General features: G+C 34.4%; 1 long non-coding RNA gene and 1 other non-coding gene across 2 annotated transcripts; both read right to left on the bottom strand.

Annotated features, from left to right (window-relative positions):
- Positions 1–1,081: 1,081 nt before the first annotated feature.
- On the bottom strand, positions 1,082–1,154 carry TRNAR-UCU (transfer RNA arginine (anticodon UCU)). The gene has a single exon. It is a non-coding gene; the product is annotated as a tRNA-Arg (tRNA).
- A 5,031-nt stretch (positions 1,155–6,185) lies between these two features.
- LOC127121076 (uncharacterized) lies at positions 6,186–7,197 on the bottom strand. Its single transcript, XR_007803301.1, has 3 exons — positions 7,142–7,197; positions 6,521–7,041; positions 6,186–6,385 (listed from the first exon to the last, which is right to left on the bottom strand). It is a non-coding gene; the product is annotated as an uncharacterized LOC127121076 (long non-coding RNA).
- Between the last annotated feature and the right edge of the window lie 6,594 nt (positions 7,198–13,791).

The following is a 13,791-nucleotide window of genomic DNA, read 5'->3' as shown; positions in this document are numbered from 1 at the left end:
ACGTAGGCAACGGGTTCATCCGTTCAAACCCAATAAAAATTGTATATTCTTTTCTCATCATCCCAATCATGTTTGCACAATGTTTATGTCATAACAAATAACAATTTTATACAACAAGTTGTGAAAAGGGCTCCCTAGGAGTACCTAGGACGTGATGGGTGCCTAACACCTTCCCATTGCGTAATTTACCCCTTACCCAGACTCTCTGATCTTTTTATTAGTTTTCTACGTGTAAAACTTCTTAGGCTTTTGTTCGCTTTTTAGCCAGTCCTTTGGATAAATAAAAGTGCGGTGGCGACTCGAAAATTCATTGTATACCTTGCTTATGATTTAATCGATAGATCATATAGCGACGAATACACCGCTACACTCATGTTGAAGCAATATGGTAAACACTCATTCACATACAATTAACATCAAACTTTTGAATTTTTAAGAATTCTAAAAATTTCTCACTTTTTTATTCGAAAACATGCTTTTGAGTTTTTTCACAGGTTGTAACTTGACTTATGCCAAGGTGGGATATATTTGGCGAATATGTTTAATTCCTTGGAGTTAAGTACATACTATCCTCTTATTTTTACACTATTCTTACATATTCTTCTTTTTTTATTAACTGATGTGTACTTAGAATTTTGAATTTCTTTTTTTCTCTTTCTTTTAGCCGAATCTCTAAGTTTTAACATTGTTACAATTTTTCTAACTTCTATAAATTGTTTTAGTCGACACTTTTTTAATTCACAGACTCTAGTATCCCCAACCCTAAAAGTAAAACATTTCTTATTCCATAAGAAACTCAAACTTAACTTTTTGCATGTGTAATGAAACAATATAAAAAAATAACTATCTACCTAACTCTAATGAAACAATGTATATAAACACCACTATAGGCAGAAGATTGAGGCTCTTTAAGAGAGACTAAAATTATATATATATTGATTGATAAAGTTAGTTGAAATCATGTCAAATTCATAGGAAAGTCTATAGTAAATTTAAGTAAAACAAAATAAAAATACAATGGCGTTGATGTAATTGGCACACCATAAAGTTATATATATCTAGAGAGAGAACTAATATTATACACACCTAGTGGGACTCGAACCCACAATCGCTTCATTAGAAGTCAAACGCCTTATCCATTAGGCCACAGGTGCAAGTTGTCAAAAACCTATCAATTATTCTTACTTCTTTATTTTACACACTACCTGTTTATAATACTCATATACTATATAAAGTAGGTTTCAATTTCTTGAAAAATTTTCCAGCATTTTATCTTGCCTTAAATATCCCATAATTAGGGATCTCAATTACATACATTATTCTTATATGTGTCACCACCTCGGTTAACATCATCTTGGTATTATTATTGAGTTTGTCAAAAATTTACTTGTTCAACCCAATATATCGTGATATTTGTATTGATGAATACTATTCCTTATTTGCGATAGAAAGATAATTTATTCATGCTTAACGTTGTTATTCTTACTACTCTACTACACAAGACAATATAGTCACACTTCTTTTTATGCTTGCATACCACCCTATACATCATATCATTCTTTTGGAAACATGTAATGCTTGCGTATTTCGTCTTTGAAATTCCTCAGTCAGGAGAATTCCATTCAAATATTAAATTTAAAATTCTTAATCATGACATATTCTTCATTATATATAATTAGAGTAGAATTATCTACACCACTAACATCCTATATTGCATTGCCAAATTTATCAGTTATGTACTTATCTTCTATAAAATGTTTTTCCATCTTTTAGGTAATAAAGCCACGTGGTTGTGGTGGTTCATTGGTGGTCGTAACACCCTCAACATTATGTGTTTTATTAGTTTGACTCACATATGCACTGAAAACAACATCAAATATATTAATTAGTTCTTCATCACTATCATCAAAGTATATACCTCTGAGATATTCATTAATTGTTTCATCGCATGTACTATTGCTTATCTTTAAGGAACTCGTTCATAATTGTCATCTTCCTCAAAAACTTTATACTTACCAAACAATTGACAGACACCAATTGTTATTGAGTTATCACTTTAATTCCTTGCTTAAATCATATATAATTCAAAGAGCTTTTCTTCAACTTTTTGTATACTCAACCTCCTCTCAATCTCACTGTTCACTCATGTTGAAGCAATATGGTAAACACTCATTCACATACAATTAACATCAAACTTTTGAATTTTTAAGAATTCTAAAAATTTCTCACTTTTTTATTCGAAAACATGGTTTTGAGTTTTTTCACAGGTTGTAACTTGACTTATGCCAAGGTGGGATATATTTGGCGAATATGTTTAATTCCTTGGAGTTAAGTACATACTATCCTCTTATTTTTACACTATTCTTACATATTCTTCTTTTTGTATTAACTGATGTGTACTTAGAATTTTGAATTTCTTTTTTTCTCTTTCTTTTAGCCGAATCTCTAAGTTTTAACATTGTTACAATTTTTCTAACTTCTATAAATTGTTTTAGTCGACACTTTTTTAATTCACAGACTCTAGTATCCCCAACCCTAAAAGTAAAACATTTCTTATTCCAGAAGAAACTCAAACTTAACCTTTTGCATGTGTAATGAAACAATATAAAAAAATAACTATCTACCTAACTTAATGAAACAATGTATATAAACACCACTATAGGCAGAAGATTGAGGCTCTTTAAGAGAGACTAAAATTATATATAAATTTATTGATAAAGTTAGTTCAAATCATGTCAAATTCATAGGAAAGTCTATAGTAAATTTAAGTAATACAAAATAAAAATACAATGGCGTTGATGTAATTGGCACACCATAAATTTATATATATCTAGAGAGAACTAATATTATACACACCTCGTGGGACTCGAACCCACAATCGGTTTATTAGAAGTCAAACGCCTTATCCTTTAGGCCACAGGGTCAAGTTGTCAAAAACCTATCAATTATTCTTACTTCTTTATTTTACACACTACCTGTTTATAATACTCATATACTATATAAAGTAGGTTTCAATTTCTTGAAAAATTTTCAGCATTTTATTTTGCCTTAAATATCCCATAATTAGGGATCTCAATTACATACATTATTCTTATATGTGTCACCACCTCGGTTAACATCATCTTGGTATTATTATTGAGTTTGTCAAAAATTTACTTGTTCAACCCAATATATCGTGATATTTGTATTGATGAATACTATTCCTTATTTGCGATAGAAAGATAATTTATTCATGCTTAACGTTGTTATTCTTACTACTCTACTACACAAGACAATATAGTCACACTTCTTTTTATGCTTGCATACCACCCTATACATCATAGCATTCTTTTGGAAACATGTAATGCTTGCGTATTTCGTCTTTGAAATTCCTTAGTCAGGAGAATTCCATTCAAATATTAAATTTAAAATTCTTAATCATGACATATTCTTCATTATATATAATTAGAGTAGAATTATCTACACCACTAACATCCTATATTGCATTGCCAAATTTATCAGTTATGTACTTATCTTCTATAAAATGTTTTTCCATCTTTTATGTAATAAAGCCACGTGGTGGTGGTGGTTCATTGGTGGTCGTAACACCCTCAACATTATGTGTTTTATTAGTTTGACTCACATATGGACTGAAAACAACATTAAATATATTAATTAGTTCTTCATCACTATCATCAAAGTATATACCTCTGAGATATTCATTAATTGTTTCATCGCATGTACTATTGCTTATCTTCAAGGAACTCGTTCATAAATGTCATCTTCCTCAAAAACTTTATACTTACCAAACCAATGACAGACACCAATTGTTATTGAGTTATCACTTTAATTCCTTGCTTAAATCATATATAATTCAAAGAGCTTTTCTTCAACTTTTTGTATACTCAACCTCCTCTCAATCTCACCGTTCACTCATGTTGAAGCAATATGGTAAACACTCATTCACATACAATTAACATCAAACTTTTGAATTTTTAAGAATTCTAAAAATTTCTCACTTTTTTATTCGAAAACATGCTTTTGAGTTTTTTCACAGGTTGTAACTTGACTTATGCCAAGGTGGGATATATTTGGCGAATATGTTTAATTCCTTGGAGTTAAGTACATACTATCCTCTTATTTTTACACTATTCTTACATATTCTTCTTTTTGTATTAACTGATGTGTACTTAGAATTTTGACTTTCTTTTTTTCTCTTTCTTTTAGCCGAATCTCTAAGTTTTAACATTGTTACAATTTTTCTAACTTCTATAAATTATTTTAGTCGACACTTTTTTAATTCACAGACTCTAGTATCCCCAACCCTAAAAGTAAAACATTTCTTATTCTAGAAGAAACTCAAACTTAACTTTTTGCATGTGTAATGAAACAATATAAAAAAACAACTATCTACCTAACTCTAATGAAATAATGTATATAAACACCACTATAGGCAGAAGATTGAGGCTCTTTAAGAGAGACTAAAATTATATATATATATATATATATATTGATTGATAAAGTTAGTTCAAATCATCACTTTGCACACATGAGATTCCTAAAATTATATAACATTTTTTTATGCAAATAATACATAATTTCGTGTCGAAAAATTTGTAGAAAATGTCAAATTCATAGGAAAGTCTATAGTAAATTTAAGTAAAACAAAATAAAAATACAATGGGGTTGATGTAATTGGCACACCATAAAGTTATATATATATATATATATAAGAGAGAACTAATATTATACACACCTGGTGGAACTCGAACCCATAATCGCTTCATTAGAAGTCAAACACCTTATCCATTAGGTCACAGGTGCAAGTTGTCGAAAACCTATCAATTATTCTTACTTCTTTATTTTACACACTACCTGTTTATAATACTCATATACTATATAAAGTAGGTTTCAATTTCTTGAAAAATTTCCAGCATTTTATCTTGCCTTAAATATCCCATAATTAGGGATCTCAATTACATACATTATTCTTATATGTGTCACCACCTCGGTTAACATCATCTTGGTATTATTATTGAGTTTGTCAAAAATTTACTTGTTCAACCCAATATATCGTGATATTTGTATTGATGAATACTATTCCTTATTGGCGATAGAAAGATAATTTATTCATGCTTAACGTTGTTATTCTTACTACTCTACTGCACAAGACAATATAGTCACACTTCTTTTTATGCTTGCATACTGTCATACCCCGATTTTGATCCTGAATTTTTATGTTTGTTTGGCATGCTTGGCCTAGCTTTACTTTGGTTTTGTATGAGGATTGTGGTTTTGATCCAAAGTCATGGTGTTGTGAGTGTGAATATATCTATAGTCTGGGACATCTGAAAAAACAGGTTTCTTGTGTTTCAAGCCACTTTCTAGTCATGTTATTGGTTCATGGATACTATGCCAAAACCCTAACCTTATGGTCTTATTTCATTGGTTTTGTTCATACACATTATCAGTCAGGTTATTTTCTTTTCAAAAGTCAAACATTCAAGTCATGACTAAACCAATTTTGAAAACCAACTTCAAACCATTTTGCTAATCCATTTCAATTTATTTCATGTCATTGTAAACCATTACATTTGATTCCATACAAGAAAATACAAAATTTGGCATTTTTGACCAACTGTTGACTTTGGTCAACAGTTGACTTTTTGGTCAACTTTGACCAAAGTCAACCCAAATTCATTCACCCATAATAGTCCATGGAATTCCATTTACAAGAAAAATACAAAAAAAAAATGAACTTTGACCAATTTGTTGACTTTGGTCAGCAATTGACTTTTTGGTCAACTTTGACCAAAGTCAACCCTCATTTGCTTTTGCCCATCCAAACTTGGCATGACCCTTTTGCTTCAATGTACATCCCATCCTCATCTTGAAGGTCCGAATCACACTACAAATTCACAACAAGCCTATGCAATCCGATTGGCAAAGGAAAGGAAATTGCATCAGCGGCGTTATATTCAACAGCAGCAACAGCAGCTTGCTGCAACAAATGCACCGATTCCACATGGTCAAGCACAAAGTTCCCAGGCCCAATCACAAAGTTCATCTCAGCAATTATCTGTTTCACCTGCAACACCATCATCTCCTTTGACTCCGATGTCATCTCAGCATCAACAGCAAAAACATCATCTGCCACAACCTGGGTTCAATAGAAATCCTGGTTCTAGTGTGACTAGTCGAGCAGTGAAGCAACGACAACGGCAGGCACAACAGAGGCAGTATCAACAGCCTGCGAGGCAGCATCCTAATCAGCCACAGCATACACAGGCTCAACAGCAGGCTAAACTTTTGAAGGGAATGGGAAGAGGAAACATGTTGATCCATCAGAACAATTCTGTTGATCCTTCTCATATAAATGGATTATCTGTAGCTTCAGGAAGCCAACCTGTTGAGAAAGGTGATCAAATTACACAAAAGCAGCAGGTCATAACCGTTTCAAGTCAATCAAAATCATGATCCAAGCAAAGGAAATGGGCCATGTGATGCTATATGAACTAAAGCTCGTTAAAGAAAGCCTTACCACAAACTATCCATGTTCCTTATGAACCTTGAGATGTTGATTAAGAACCATGAGATTTGCCTTCACACCACAGTCATGGGATTTGAAAACAATGGCAAAAGAGCATGGGTTGACAGAATTATGCAGGCTGAAAATAGGGATGTTAGCACAGCTCTATCTGTCATTTAATCCAACACATCAGCGGCAACATGCTTGGCCTCAGTTTCTTTGACTCTTTCATCTCTAATTGGAGCTTGGATTGCAAATAACTCCAATATTTTCTTCCAGAGTAAATTAATCTATGGTGACACAAAAGCAATCAACCATAACCCGATCCGTATCAACTCTCATAAACCTTGGATCACAGGAAGTCCTCACATGTTAATGGCAATTAAGTTGGACTGCTCATTTCCAGCACTCAATATCACAAAGAAACTCCCCCTAAAACCTGCAGTTGGCACACTTTACTGCAACCTGGAATCAACAGCATTTCATAAGCCAATGTTGCACACAATAAAACCTGCTCCGGGAACACCGACATCCTGCCCAACAATCCAAAAACAGTTCAGTGAAAAAAGCATAGAGTTGAAGGGTCAAGCCAAATAATATACCAAAATCAAGTTCCAAACTTCTTTCTCTTACAATGAAGCTCTTGTGGAAAACTCACATGAGGCTACAACTGATTAAACTAGTCTTCTGCTGTTACGTGTTTGCTTTCAAGTCCTGCATATTTCGTTGGTTCTCTTGTCGTTTGTACGTGTAGGGTGGAGTCATGGGACTGCTTAAACTTGGTGCTTGGATTTTGGAGGTTTGCACGTCGTCATTTTGAATTGGAGCTATTGTTGTTTGCAGCTGGTGTGCGTGGATATCGCGCGTTTGGCTTGACGGGATTGCATATATAGCTAGCCCTATAAAGCACAGAATCAGAACTGTACTTCCAGTTGCTATCAAAATAGTAGCACCTCTGCTAAGAGAAGTTCCTCTGCACTAATCTGAATAATTTAAATATCACTGTCACCAGCTGCATAGAAGTTGCAATTGTAATCACATTGTATTTTTTATCTTACCTGAAAAAGAATAAGGAAATGCAGTGAAGTAACGAATAAGTCAGGTAAAACGGAGCCGAAGCATGTCAGATTAGAAAGAAAAAATGTCTCACATCAATGTGTTTTTGTACTGTGAAGCGACTGTTACGTATGCAATCTGGTTGTCTTGTAAATCCACAAGCTGCAACTGAGGGCAAATGTTGTCTCCCATTTCAAGTGTATTGTTCAAGGCATTGTGTCTTAGTTTTCTGAGAATAGTTTAAAACACAAAAAAATATGGTTACTCATTCCATTGCTACTTCGATCATAGTGCCGCATCTCAGCTCTCTCAACAGAAAGAGTTCAATTTGCGAAAACCATCTTCTTACCATTATGATTTACTTCTTTCGGGATTTTTGACGTTATTGTGTGGCCTTATTGGAATTCCTCCCGCAAATGGGGTCATACCGCAATCTCTGATGCATACGAAAAGCCTCGCAACTCTTAAACATCAATTGCTTCGTAACAAACTCGTGATAACTGCTCTCCAATACAACAAAACAAATAGAACCTGCAACAAACAACAAAGTTAGCAGCAGACACAATGTTCACAAGCTGACTTCAATTTGAAACCAATAGCATGGAAGCTCATTAAATTAACCTTCAGTTCCAATCTTGACAGTATGTTAGCAGTGGCTTATCATCCCTTTTCTGCAACTCAAACCGGCAATGCATTGGATGTTACTGAATGCCTTGCTCGTGAAACCGAACTTCCAACCATCCAACGAATTTCACCAAAGTTACAACCTATGACCTGCAAGACAAACAATTATTCAAAAATAACCAACCTCAGGAAACTTCATACCAGCCCTGACCTATAACAAACCTGCTACAAGGTCACCAACATTCCAAATTATCTAGTCTAGCTCAAGAGATTTATGGCAGCTCAATTATGATGACGATTGGGATTCACCTGCATACAATTCAACCCACCATTTGTCTAGTTACAGCAGTTTGTATCACAGGGCGCATCAGTCCTGGTATAACGGACCAACCTGGCCTACCACATCCTTCAACCAAACCCAAATATATCCTGCAGTGGCCAAAACCAACATGAGCCTCACATAAGAAAAACAATGCTAACACGCTTAAACCACCTGATGAACTGAACGAAGGGATCCAGCAGGGCAATGCAAGGCCAATTCAACAAGGTTGCAGCAAACCATGCTCACCATTCTTTTACTGCGGTAAAAAAATAAGGGGGGAACACATTAATCAGTCAAATTGCAAAATCCAAAGTGCAAAATCATTAACCAACAGTCAGAGGGCAAAGTCCAAAAACATCCCAAATTGGTATGAGGTCAAAGCAGAGAGGAAAGTTTGTGAAGGATACCTTTTCTTGAATCTAACATGGATAGGGCAATTCAATTTCTGAGCATCCAAAGTGCTTTGCAGAGTTACTTTTGAACACAAGGGCACCAATTTGTAACCCTAATTCACAGAATATAAATAGAGAGAATGAATCAGTAAACACAAACCCTAGAGAACAACAAAGAACTGGGAGGCGAAATCTGAGAAGAGACCCTAAAAATCCCAAGATTGATTACCTGGAGGCCAGCACCTGTACGTTCTTCACCGCCACCGCTGCGACATTTTGTAAGGGCTTTTCTTTCTTTCTCTCTTATTTTCTCCTAGCTTGTTGTCTGAAAATGTTGTGAGAGTTGAGAGAGATTGATTCGCTGAGCTTAAGGTCGAGTGCGAGAGAGATTTCATTGAGAGATTGAAAGAAACGTGAGGTGAGGAGCGTTTGAATAATGGAGATTGAGAGATGAGGCTGAGCGACATGGGCGAGAGAGCGATTGATTGGTTTTTTCTGGTGAGAATGTGAGAGAGAGTGAAGGAGACGATAGCGGTAGAGAATCTGCTGTTTCCATTTTCTTTTTTCCTTTTTTTAATTTTATTCTTTTATTATCTAATTAATTTCATTTTTAACACAAAAATCAGAAAAATGTATATGTTTTTATTTTCTTTTATTATTATTATTTACTTTTTATTTATTTAGCTTATTTTGTTTTTTAACAGAGATAATAAAAAACCCATAAAAATGTTTATTTTGTTTTTTTTTTATTTTAAATCTTTTTTTTTAGCCCGGTTCATATATTTAACATAGTATATTAGTAGCAAATATTGTTGAGTGGTCTAGTGGAAAGAGGTTAGTTTCATAGTATTAAATGGGGAGGGTTCAATACTCATGTGTGACACTTTTTGCTTTTTGTTTGATTGTATTTTCCTTTAGCATTTTTATTCTTTTAGTATTTTGTTAATTTCTGTTTTTTATGTTTATTATAATTTCATTTGTTAATAATGCATAGTTATTGTATTTGAATTTAGTTCAAAAAACCATTTTTCTCAAACTATAAAAATCATACTTTTCTCGATTTAATATCGAGCCCATTTTTTACACCCTTGTAAGTCGATTGCTTTTAAGCATCGCCATCAACCTCACATAGCTTACTCTTGGGCTTTCTTACAATGAGCCGGTTCCCTTACACTTACACGTTGTTTAATGCTCATTCATTTCTTTTCTTTGATTATTTGATTTGATCACATGTTTGTTTAAATATTTTACTTGTGTGATTAACTGTGGCCTACTTGTATGGTGTTTGAGGCATATACTTATATTGTTTGATTGCCATGTCAATCCCCATTCATAACAAATGTATCCCTCTCCCATGAAATGTATAATATTCTTTCATTCTTTATTCATCTGTTAATACAAGAAATAAAATGAACACCCGATAACCATTTCAAAACAAGACCAAAACCTCGATCCAACGTCGAGTAATCATTTTTCAAAACCTAACAGAACTAGCACGTATTCATCCACCCTTTTGTAAGTCGATTGCTTTATGCATCGCCATCAACCTTGTAAGCCGATTGCTTTATGCATCGCCATCAACCTTGTAAGTCGATTGCTTCGTGCATCGCCATCTACCTTTATCCCTAACACTTCTCCTCGCTCCTTTCGTCGATTCTTGTTCCGATTAGGCAGCACCCATTAGATAGAACCCTTTGTATGATAACATAGGTAGAATTCCCATATTCCTTTGCATGCTAACATTAGGTAGATATTCCCATTTGTAAATCCTAAACACTTAAGTACACATTGCATGACAACTCTAGGGCAGAGCTTCCCCCACTTCTAGACCTTTCCGAGCGTCTCCGATCTTGTGGCATGTAGTCCGTCCTATTGCAAAGAGGTAACTGCCTAAGACTCGATTCAGCGAGCTGCGACACCTACTGCTAGGACGTGAACACATTGCCCACTCTCCTTTGACACAACTGGTGTCCTCCTTTGTAAGTCCATGTTCAGATGGCAACCCCTATGTAGGGGAACTACATCGCCCTGATCCTTGTTCCAGACGAGGTATGTAGGCAGGTGGTCGTGCGAGACCACTCCGGGCACCTTTCTTTTTCTTTTTGTGTGTGTTTCGGTTCGGATGCTGATGTAAGTCCAGTGATTGGCAGTCGGGCTCCACGTTTGCCCTTTTGTGTGTGTTTTGGTTCGGATGCTGATGTAAGTCCAGTGATTGGCATTCAGGCTCCATGTTTGCCTGCTTGTGTGTTGTTTGTTTGGCGTGCGTGAGCCGAACTACGGCAACTCTGATTCTCATGTTCAGATGAGATACGTAGGCACAAGATGCGATATCTTGCCGAGTTTGACTAACGACTAACAACTAATCCTTGTTTGCTTTCGCCCTCGTTGCGATCCTTTCTCTCGCCCTCGTTGCGATCGAGACTTTCCCTTTCTCTTGCCCTAGTTGCAATCGAGACCCTTTGTTCCCGTAGTTAGTTTGAACTACGTTTTGCTCTGATTCTCATTCCCGATGAGATACGTAGGCATAAGACGCGATGTCTTAGCGAGCACACTTATCCTTAACCCATAGGTACCCGAGCTACGAAGACTCTGATTCTCATTCCAGATGAGATACGTATGCAGTGGATGCGACATCCGTGCGAGTCATTTTCTTTGACCCTCTCTTTTAGTAAATAGTACATTAGATAAACACACACCCTTTAGACAAGAAACAACAAGAGTGGATCCCGTAGAGTACTACGGATGCGTAGGGGTGCTAATACCTTCCCTTCGCATAATCGACTCCCGAACCCAAGATTTGGTTGCGAGACCTTGTCTTTTCCTTTCCTTCTCTTCAGGTTTACTTCGAGCGTTTCCTTTCCCTCCTTTGGGATAAATAACGCACGGTGGCGACTCTTCTGTCATTTCTTCTTCGCCGGTTGTGTTTTTTCGCACCTCTGTATTTTTCGGGTTGCGACACATACCACCCTATACATCATAGCATTCTTTTGGAAACATGTAATGCTTGCGTATTTCGTCTTTGAAATTCCTCAATCAGGAGAATTCCATTCAAATATTAAATTTAAAATTCTTAATCATGACATATACTTCATTATATATAATTAGAGTAGAATTATCTACACCACTAACATCCTATATTGCATTCCCAAATTTATCAGTTATGTACTTATCTTCTATAAAATGTTTTTCCATCTTTTATGTAATAAAGCCACGTGGTGGTGGTGGTTCATTGGTGGTCATAACACCCTCAACATTATGTGTTTTATTAGTTTGACTCACATATGCACTGGAAACAACATCAAATATATTAATTAGTTCTTCATCACTATCATCAAACTATATACCTCTGAGATATTCATTAATTGTTTCATCGCATGTACTATTGCTTATCTTCAAGGAACTCGTTCATAATTGTCATCTTCCTCAAAAACTTTATACTTACCAAACCAATGACAGACACCAATTGTTATTGAGTTATCACTATAATTCCTTGCTTAAATCATATATAATTCAAAGAGCTTTTCTTCAACTTTTTGTATACTCAACCTCCTCTCAATCTCACCGTTCACTCATGTTGAAGCAATATGGTAAACACTCATTCACATACAATTAACATCAAACTTTTGAATTTTTAAGAATTCTAAAAATTTTCTCACTTTTTTATTCAAAAACATGCTTTTGAGTTTTTTCACAGGTTGTAACTTGACTTATGCCAAGGTGGGATATATTTGGCGAATATGTTTAATTCCTTGGAGTTAAGTACGTACTATCCTCCTTTTTTTTAAACTATTCTTACATATTCTTCTTTTTGTATTAACTGATATGTACTTAGAATTTTGACTTTCTTTTTTTCTCTTTCTTTTTGCCGAATCTCTAAGTTTTAACATTGTTACAATTTTTCTAACTTCTATAAATTGTTTTAGTCGACACTTTTTTAATTCACAGACTCTAGTATCCCCAACCCTAAAAGTAAAACATTCCTTATTCCAGAAGAAACTCAAACTTAACTTTTTGCATGTGTAATGAAACAATATAAAAAAAGAACTATCTACCTAACTCTAATGAAACAATGTATATAAACACCACTATAGGCAGAAGATTGAGGCTCTTTAAGAGAGACTAAAATTATATATATATTGATTGATAAAGTTAAGTCAAATCATGACTTTGCCCACATGAGATTCCTAAAGACCACTTACTTAGCTTTTCACAGGTACAAAAAAATAAAACTGGAATGATACATAAAGATTACACGACCACTGCATGCATGTTACACAAACTATTTCAAACATTCTTCGAAAATATCACAATAAGTTGAGATGGCTAAGTAGGTCTAAGGCACCAGTTAGTATCAATTAAACTAATATTTTTTACATATATATTCAATTTATTTTTTATTATTAAACTTATATTTGAATAATCATACTATCAAGTCAACTTTTAAAGTGACAACAAAATCAAAAATAAAGTAAAAGTGTCGGTTGTCATAAAACTTAACACTTTCAAAATTATAGTTTATATAAGTATTCAAATCAATTGGTTGTGATTTTTTTAATTCTTATTTATAATTTATATCTATTGAGATATTCCTACTAATGAAATTTGTTTTTGTTTGAGTCAAAGTCCAATTTTTTTATATTCCATGATGCTTATCGAGGAATTTGGAAAAGAGATCGTTAGATCCATCTAACAGATCCTATAGTATCTCCCAAAAGACATGCATCACATAATGAACAACTGGATCTAATGTCCACGAAATGATCTCCCACTAACATTATATAAGACCAAAATGGGTAAAGGTTTTAAGGATTTACAAAACAACATATTCTCACAAATGTCACCACTTATGTGAGACCTGTTGACCCTTTTTAGCATTCACAAGAAACAAA

Source organism: Lathyrus oleraceus, chromosome 2, assembly GCF_024323335.1.
Source record: "Lathyrus oleraceus cultivar Zhongwan6 chromosome 2, CAAS_Psat_ZW6_1.0, whole genome shotgun sequence".
NCBI classification, from domain to species: Eukaryota; Viridiplantae; Streptophyta; class Magnoliopsida; order Fabales; family Fabaceae; genus Lathyrus; species Lathyrus oleraceus.
Note: the sequence above shows the minus strand (reverse complement) of the source record. Positions and strands in the feature narration are given on the sequence as shown.